The following is an 8,721-nucleotide window of genomic DNA, read 5'->3' on the forward strand; positions in this document are numbered from 1 at the left end:
TCTTTTACTGTACCACTGGTAAAATATCGCAGGTTTCTGCAACATATAGTGTAGCACGCGAATGGAAACAAGGAACGGCGTTCCCGTTTTCAAGAAGCGTCGTGGTTGGAGGCGTACAGTGACAGGCCAACAGCGCTGATGTTAATCTCCTGTAGAACTTTCGGAATATACCGGGTGGTCAAAAAGTCAGTATAAATTTGAAAACATAATAAACCATGGAATAATGTGGATAGAGAGGTAAAAATTGACACACATGCTTGGAATGACATGGGGTTTTATTAGAACCAAAAAGAAAAAAAAAGTTCACAAAATTTCCGACATGGTGCTGGATAGCAAACGTCAGTATAAAGGGAGCTGTAATGAGAGAGAGAATCACATGCGCCAGCAGTCGCAGCATGTTGACGTTACCTGAAAAGGCGCTTTTAGTGAAGCTGTATTATCAGAATGTGGAATGTGCTAGTTCAGCGTTACGATTCTATCGCCGTAGGGATTCGGATAAAGGTTCGTTGACAAATGCAGCTGTGGCCAGAATGATTTCGAAGTTCGAAGCCACGGGTTGTTTAGACGATAGACCCCGTAGTGGCCGACCGAGCACAAGGCGTAATGCTGCTGAGACAGTTCAGGAAGAAATGGAGACTGTAGCGGGTTCGTCTATCCACGGGGAAATCAGCGCTCGTGCAGTTGCACGTCGCACCGGAATTCCATACACTACTGTTTGGTTGGCACTGAGGCGTACCGTCCGATGCTATCCGTACAAAATCCATCGGCATCATGAACTGTTACCTGGTGATTTAGTGAAGTGGAGGGCGTTTGTGGTGTGCGCGTTTCAAAAGATGGCGGAAGATGACGATTGTTGAGTAACGTGTTGTGGACCGCCGAAGCTCATTTCATGCTCCGAGGGTTTGTCAACGCCGACAACTGCAGAGTTGGGGCTACCGAAAATCCTAGAACTGTCGTGGAACTCCATTGCACGACGAGAAAGTCACGGTATGGGTTGGATTTACCACTTCTACCGTTATCGGGCCTTTTTTCTTTGAGGAAATGCGTGATTCTTGTTTTGTAACTGCTACCGTGAGGGGTGAGAGGTACGCCGATATGTTACAGAATCGCATCATCCCCAGCCTGGCTGATAAACACCTGCTGGAACGTACGACGTTTATGCAGGATGGCGCTCCACCCCATATTGCTAGACGCGTGGAAGATCTCTTGCGCGCGTCGTTTGGTGATGATCGTGTGCTCAGCCGCCACTTTCGACATGCTTGGCCTCCCAGGTCCCCAGACCTCAGTCCTTGCGATTATTGGCTTTGGGGTTACCTGAAGTCGCAAGTGTATCGTGATCGACCGACATCTCTAGGGATCCTGAAAGACAATATCCGACGCCAATGCCTCACCATAACTCCGGACATGCTTTACAGTGCTCTTCACAACAGTATTCCTCGACTACGGCTGTTGTTGAGGAATGATGGTGGACATATTGAGCATTTCCTGTAAAGAACATCATCTTTGCTTTTTCTTACTTTGTTATGCTAATTATTGCTTTTCGATCAGATGAAGCGCCATCTGTAGGACCTTTTTTGAACTTTTGTATTTTTTTGGTTGTAATTAAACCCCATGTCATTCCAAGCATGTATGTCAATTTATACCTCTCTATCTACAATATTCCGTGATTTATTCAGTTTTCAAATTTATACTGACTTTTTGATCAGCCAGTACTCCTTGCTTATGCATTAGGACGTTTCTGCAGGACGAAAATCTGCTCCGTAAAAAGCAGCATGAAAGCCGTAAACAGAGATTTTCCGAAACGCATTAGAACCTGAAAAAGGACTTTGTAACTGTGACTGAAACGTTGGTTTCTCAACTTCAGATATCTACATTATGATCCGGTACCAGACTGAGAAAACGTTTACGCCAACAGGTCGCTCTGTTCGCCCATGAATTTCGGAGTGCTGTAGCCAAAGGCACTCTGGTTGATACCGTCTTCGCTGACGTTTCGAATGCAACTGCTACATTTCTGCATTATGGTTTACTGAAAAAAATACGTACTGATTGTCCCACCAGATATGTGATTGAATTCAGGACTATCAAAGTGACATAACTGAATATGTCATACTTAATGTAATGAAATCGACAGATGGGAAGGTAAAAGCCCGAGCACTCGTAGGAAATGTTCTAGGATCATTGCTGTTTACAACAAAAAGAGTGCTTCGTGATGATGTTACAGACTCTCAAGGATCATGAGAAAGATAAATGTATCAGTTTGAAGTAAGGGACGGTGCTCAAGTAACGACCGGCGTAAGTTGTTGGGTAAACTTTGTACACAACGCTAAGCAGAGGTGGGCTACAGAGTGGTGCGGTAGCTGTTGTCATAGGGAAGCTGGACACGAGCAGAAATTATCAGTGAGCAAGTTAATCACAGTAAAGAGATTCAGTTAATAGGTATTTCTCCAAATGTACGAAGATTCATTACAACAGTACAAGAATAGGGTCCCACTCATAATGTCCACAAGGTAGGAACCCTCTATACTAAAGCATGAACGATGAAAATGGTGCCGCGACCAAGCGGCGTGTTCGTGGCGTCCAATAGGGCAGTGACTCAGCGCGCGAGTGGGCTGAGCTGCTGCGGACAGCCCTCCAATGTTGCGGAGGAAGAGGGCGCGCGAGTACGGACCTTGCGGCGGCGTGGCTCAGCGGGCACGCACTACTGGGTCCGCCAGATCCCGCGCGACCACTGTCGGCGACAAGCGGAAACCCGAAATTCAGTTGCTCTGACGCCCTTGGGGTGGCACTGGTACGTGACACCACAAACGTTATAAGGGAAAATCGTTCCGGTACCTCTGACAGCCGCCATTTTCTACTGCAAGCTCTTCGCTTTCTATGCTTTGGGAGGAGTTAGTATGAACCAAAATAAGAAAAAAATTTCAAGTAAACCTTGGTTCTACAGTGCATGCCTTATGCACTTGTCAATGTTTGCTACTGTAAAACACACCTCTTCTAGGGCATAAATGCTCATAGCTATTAAGGAATGCATTTTAAAGCCCTTGTTTACTTATTTGGTCCATACAGCCTCTACTCAAAATACGTAAATTGAAGAGCTTGGGAGAAGTAGTCTACTGTCAGAGTAATCAGAACGATAATTTTATCCATACTGGATGAGAGATCGTGATTGTAAATGTCAATGTTAAAAAATATATCGGCTCAATCACTTGCTTATAGTGTAAAACACTAAGATTGACGCGTTTCGGAAGTCAAGCTTCCATCATCAGAATAATAAAAAGTAAAAGAACCTGTTAAAACTCGCTAAAATGGAACATGCACCAGGCGCAACAAAATTGATAATAAAATTAAAACATCGTGGCTACTTGCCTTGTTGCAGCCGTGTCTTCCAAGGAGCATCTCCACATAGTCGTCAAAATATAAAAAACTCTGAAATGGTGTTGCCTATGGTGTTCAACATCCAACCACATGGCTCTCTCCTCTATCGTCGTAAGCCACCCGTGCGTTTTCGTTGATACCACACACCACGTAGCCAAACACGACACTGAAACGCGAGTGAGTTCACGCGCAAGTAAACAAGGAAGTCACAGAGATGTCTATACAAACAGATAACGTATACATGTTCGAAGGACCTCATGAAATGATGGTATCCTGCCAATTACTAAAAATGTAGTTAGTAAAAGAAACCAGTGAAATGTTTGAAAAAGTTATTTGTATCACCAGTTAGCTGTTCATTCAGTGTGTTCTGATTATCCATGCTATGTATCGTAATTTCCAGCTGTTCTAGTAGATCCAGCTTTTTGCCTTTGTCCTGTCTATGTTAAAGTTGATACCGCTTTTCAGACCAATAATACGCTGCGGTTTAAACTAAGGAATAATTTGCAGCAGGAAAGCGATAAATATTAGAGAGCTGCGGTCTATAAAATTCAGTGTAACACGTGCAGGGCAAGCTATGTAGGCCAAAGTGGTAGAGGCAAAAAGCTGGATCTACTAGAACAGCTGGAAATTACGATACATAGCGTGGATAATCAGAACACACTGAATGAACAGCTAACTAGTGATACAAATAACTTTTTCAAACACTTCACTGGTTTCTTTTACTAACTACATTTTTAGTAATTGGCAGGATACCATCATTTCATGAGGTCCTTCGAACACGTATACGTTATCTGTTTGTATAGACATCTCTGTGACTTCCTTGTTTACTTGCGCGTGAGCTCACTCGCGTTTCAGTGTCGTGTTTGGCTACGTGGTGTGTGGTATCAACGAAAACGCACGGGTGGCTTACGACGATAGAGGAGAGAGCCATGTGGTTGGATGTTGAACACCATAGGCAACACCATTTCAGAGTTTTTTATATTTTGACGACTATGTGGAGATGCTCCTTGGAAGACACGGCTGCAACAAGGCAAGTAGCCACGATGTTTTAATGTTATTATCAATTTTGTTGCGCCTGGTGCATGTTCCACTTTAGCGAGTTTTAACAGGTTCTTTTACTTTTTATTATTCTGATGATGGAAGCTTGACTTCCGAAACGCGTCAATCTTAGTGTTTTACACTATAAACAAGTGATTGAGCCGATATATTTTTTAACATTAATCAGAACGAGTTTTGCTCATAAGTTGGTCATTTCTGGATCAAGCTCCCCTTCCTCAAATTGATACAGTTACCCATCATCCTTGGAAGTTCGTAAAGTTATTACAGAATCATCCTATATATAATTTGTTTATTGGATAACGTAGGAAGATCTGTGAAGATTTTTACAGACGCTGTTGTCTATAGGAAAATTCACTGTCAGAAGTGGAGAGCGAAATGCAGATAGACCTGCAAAAGATCGAAGATTGTTGCGCGGGTTAGCATCTGATACTGAACGGAAAGAATTGTAACATACTGCGGGTAAACAGGCAAATAGAACAATTATTAATAGATTGCATTAATATGGTTACCTGACAGTGTCAGCAGGAGAGTGATCTCTGATTTTAAATAATGTAATTTTCTTACTAGAAAAGCTTGTTTGTCCAGATCTCATTAAATACATATGTAAACAACTAGCTTTGGCAAGCTTAATTGCCATCCTCAGATCTGAAAAAGTATTGAAAAAACTTTTAGTCTAATAATCGTTATTCTATATACAGAAGAAACTCTAATACACGCATTACATACCACACATATAGACGATAGTGTCACTTTATGTAGCGCACGGTCATTTAATCAGGGAAACATTGGCGAACAAATGTAATGTAATTAATACGGTTATGGAATCTCCAACGTCAAAAATGAGATTTGTAACATACCCGAAGTGAACTAATGTCATTTAAGAAAACGTTTCAGTGTAAGCTTATTATACAACAAGCTGACGGCACACCGCCAGCGCCGGCCGGTGTGGCCGAGCGGTTCTAGGCTCTTCAGCCTGAAACCGCGTTAACGCTACGGTCGCAGGTTCGAATCCTTACTCCGGGCATGGATATGTGTGATGTCCTTAGGTTAGTTAAGTTTAAGTAGTTCTAAGTTCTAGAGAACTGAAGACCTCAGATGTTAAGTCCTATAGTGCTCAGAGCCATTTGAACCATTTGAACACCGCCCGGTAGTGGTCACGCGGACTATGTATTGTTTAGGAGTACCACCAGGTGGCAACAATCTTTTACATGATAACTTAGAAACATAATAAATAAATATTTTAATTACAATTTATAGTACGTAAAAGGATGGCAATAATATACAATCAACATTTTGAAGGTTCTAAACAACATGTATACACTTAATGCCATATCTTCTGAGGACTCTTGCGATTCTTGACGACATGGCACCAAAACACGGCAAAAAAGCCAAAGTGGTGGGTGTCTTCGTATCTTCATTCTGCTCCATTGAATTGAACTCGCCTGGGCCTGAATGCATTACGTATCTGTCTCTCAGAACAACTGTTTTGTCAAAACACTGTCTTCAAATGTTGCATTTCACTCAACAGGTTTTCAGTATCAGGTACCACATGTACTCTGTGAACTAACGTACGTGATGTACTACCGCATTGTGCAGGATGATGGCAGCTTGTGGCCTGCAGATACAGATCTGCAGTCGCTGTGTCCCAAGGCTCCATCTGCTTTCCTTCGTAGCGAAACATCAAGAGAGCTAAAGTACCACCTTTCTCCACTTTCATTGTGAAGTGTATATTCGTATGGAGCGAATTCCGGTGCTGAAGAAACGTAGGTAGAGTATGAAGTCCAAGTGACCACACAGTAAATCATCTTCCACATACCGCAGAAATCAAGAGGGTTTGAGGTGCTTTACCTTCGAAGTCCTCCCTAAAATAACTGGCCATCACAGGAGACAGAAGGCTTCCCATGGCGACACCACCCACTTGTTCAAAATATTGGTCATGAAATAAGAAGTATGTTGAAGAGAGCACGTGTTCAAATAAAGCTACTACGTCCTCCCTAAACTTGTTGCTAGTGAGCTCCAAAGAGTCCTGGAATGTCACCTTCGTAAATAAAGACAAGATATCGAAACTTACTAAGAGACCCGACGATTGCAATCTAAAAGTTTTCAGACGACCTATTAAATCTTCAGAGTTTCGAATACGATGGTCGTACTTGCCTACGAGAGGTCGCAAAAGTGATGTCAGATATTTGGCAACAAAATAAGTAGGTGCTCCTATGTTACAGTGGAACGGAGAGGCACCCATTCTTATGGATCTTGGGTAGGCCGTAGAGTCCTGGAGGAACTACAGCCTGTTGACGCAAACCTTTAGAGACTTGCTCTGGAATCGAGCTCTTCCTGATAAGTTCTAAAGACTTTCTCTGGATCCTACCCGTCGGATCACTTTTTAATTTACTGTATGCAGAATCGTCGAACAGTTTGTACATATTGCTGTTGTATTCTGTGCGTGAGAGTAGCACGGAAGCATTTTCTTTGGCAGCAGGTAAGATAATGATGTCTTGGTTTTCTCTCAATTCTCGTAGAGCATTTCTTTCAGATCAGGTGATGTTAAAGTTGTAGTTCTTGGGTGAAGCTTGAGTCAAGACGCGGCATGTCGCTAAGGATTTGCGTCAACAGGCTGCAGTTCCTCCTGACATGACTGTTGGGACCTCTCGTAGACAAGTGTGACCATCATATTCGAAAATCTGAAGATTTCATAGGTCGTCTGAAACTCTTAGATTGCAATCGTCGGATCTCTTAGTAAGTTTCGATGTTGTGTCTTTACGTACAAACGTGCCCTTCCAGGACTCTTTGGAGCTCATTAGCAACAAGTTTGAGGAGGACATACTAGCTTTATTTAAAAACGTGCTTTCTTCAACACACTTCTAATTTCATGACCAATATGTTGAACAAGTGAACGGTGTCGCCATGGGAAGCCCTCTGTCTCATGTGGTGGCCAATTAGTGTATGGAGGACTTTGAAGAAAAAGCACTACAGTCAGCCACTCTCAAACCATCTTGTTTTCAGCGGTATGTGGACGACGCATTTGTGGTGTGGCCACTCTACCTACGTTTCTTCAGCATCTGAATTTGCTCCATCCGAATATAAACTTTACAGTGGAAGTGGAAAAAGATGGTACTTTACCTTTCATGATGTTTTGGCACTAAGGAAAGCAGATGGAACCTTGGGACACAGCGTCTCTCGCAAGCCTACGCATGCATATCTATATCTGCAGGCCACAAGCTGCCATCATCCTGCACAATGCGGTAGTGCATTACGTAGGTTAGTCCACAGAGTACATGTAGAGAAAACGGTTCTTCTGAGAGACTGATACGTAATGCATTCAGGCCCTAGCGAATTCAATCGGTGGAGCAGAATGAAGATAAGAAGACACCCACCACTTTGGCCTTTTTGCCGTGTTTTGGTACCATGTCGTCAAGAATCAGAAGAGTCATCGGAATATGTGGCATTACGTGTGTCTTTCAACCAGCTGCAAAACTGAAAAACCTGTTGGGTTCGGTTACGGATGATCTTGGCCTGAGGAAATGTGGTGTGTACAAGATGTGGGGCAGCATATATAGGCCAGACATGTCGCATTGTACAAGAACGCTGCAATGAACATCGGCGTCATACACGCCTCCGTCAACCGGAAAAGTCGGCACCTGCGGAACACTGTTTGAATACAGGACATCGCATGATTTATGAAAAGACGGAGGTTTTATCTCCGGCATCATCTTTCTGAGACTGTGTCATTAAGGAAGCAATACATATCCGTACAGCCTATAATCTCATCAACAGGGATGCGGGATTTCAACTGAGCACAGCCTGGAACTCTGCATTGGCTGCCATTAAATTACTAGGCGGAAATCAAGATTTTTCGATAACAGAGCCGTCATAACATTTGTGTAGTACGGTCTACGGAGAATAACGTCTGGCCGCACTGTTAATAAAGGTAGCGTACAGCGCAACCGCAGGAGAGCCGCTCTACGATTTTCAGCAGAGGGCATTTGTATATGGTACCATCTATCTGCAAATCATTCGCGCATGCGCGATTTCCGCTCCTGAGCATCCCTCGCGTACGTGTTCTAGAAACGGGGCGTCGACGTGCGGATATGGTCAGTAGTACCTAGCCACCAGCAGGGTTGAACCACCTGAAAATGTCGAAAAGTTGCTCCGAGGAAATACCGTGGAATTTGCACAACGTGATCCGGCCGCAAACCCGTGAAGACTATTTACAACATATCAGTCGGGAAAACTTGAAGAGTCACAATATTTTTACAGTTTCTTTATCTTAAAGTTGCAGTACTAATGAGC

The sequence above is a fragment of the Schistocerca americana genome, chromosome 3, assembly GCF_021461395.2.
Source record: "Schistocerca americana isolate TAMUIC-IGC-003095 chromosome 3, iqSchAmer2.1, whole genome shotgun sequence".
Lineage (NCBI taxonomy): Eukaryota > Metazoa > Arthropoda > Insecta > Orthoptera > Acrididae > Schistocerca > Schistocerca americana.